The sequence below is a fragment of the Fukomys damarensis genome, unplaced genomic scaffold (genome assembly GCF_012274545.1).
Source record: "Fukomys damarensis isolate Sample0158 unplaced genomic scaffold, DMR_v1.0_HiC HiC_scaffold_19, whole genome shotgun sequence".
Classification (NCBI taxonomy): Eukaryota; Metazoa; Chordata; class Mammalia; order Rodentia; family Bathyergidae; genus Fukomys; species Fukomys damarensis.
This window is the reverse complement of record NW_022900931.1, coordinates 64,448,405-64,449,158: the sequence shown is the minus strand read 5'-3', so window position 1 is coordinate 64,449,158 and position 754 is coordinate 64,448,405.

Below are 754 nucleotides of genomic sequence, written 5' to 3'. Positions count from 1 at the left end.
TCCAGAGTGCTGGGATCACAGGCATACGCCACCTGGACCTGCTAATAATGTTTGTTGTTTTAAGCCGCTAGATGTTAGAGTGATGTGTTATGGAGCGGGGGTAACTAATACACAGCTTTCTCTCTTGGGCGCTTTTTCTGCAACCCCTTCATTTCTCATTCCGTCGTTTCAGTCTCTTTCCGTCTTGGTCTCTGATGTCCATTTCCAGCTCCAGGCCTCTGAAGGCCTCTCTGGTCTCTCCTAGGCTGGTCTCTTCGTGGGCCTCTGCCCTCTGTCTGGGTCTCCATCTCTGACCCTGTGCTCCTCTCCATCCATGGCTCTTGATCTGCAGCGCGGCTCTATTTATAGAGGTGTCTGTCTGTGACTTCAGGTCTCCTAGTGTATGTGTTTCTTCCCGCCTCTCTTTAATATTTTGTGTCTGCGTCTCTGAACCTTTCTTCCTGGCTCCCCTCCTGCCTCCTGCCTGGAGGGCCTCTTTCTGGAGGTCCTGCTTCTAACCGGAAATGTCTGTCTGTGCCTCTGTTATCTCTGTGTCCGCCTCCCTCTGGTCCTCTAACCTGAAGTGCAGGTCTCTCTGTCTCTGGGTCCCTGTTTCGTATCTCTCAGCGTGCATCTCTGCCCATCTCTTTCTCTGCCTCTGCCTCTGTCTCTGATCCTCCCCGGGTCCCCCTGCCTCAGCCTGGCACCTCGCTCTCCACCTCCAGCCCTCCTGCCCCTCCGTCATGCCTCCCCACCCCACCGCCTCTCTCCTCAC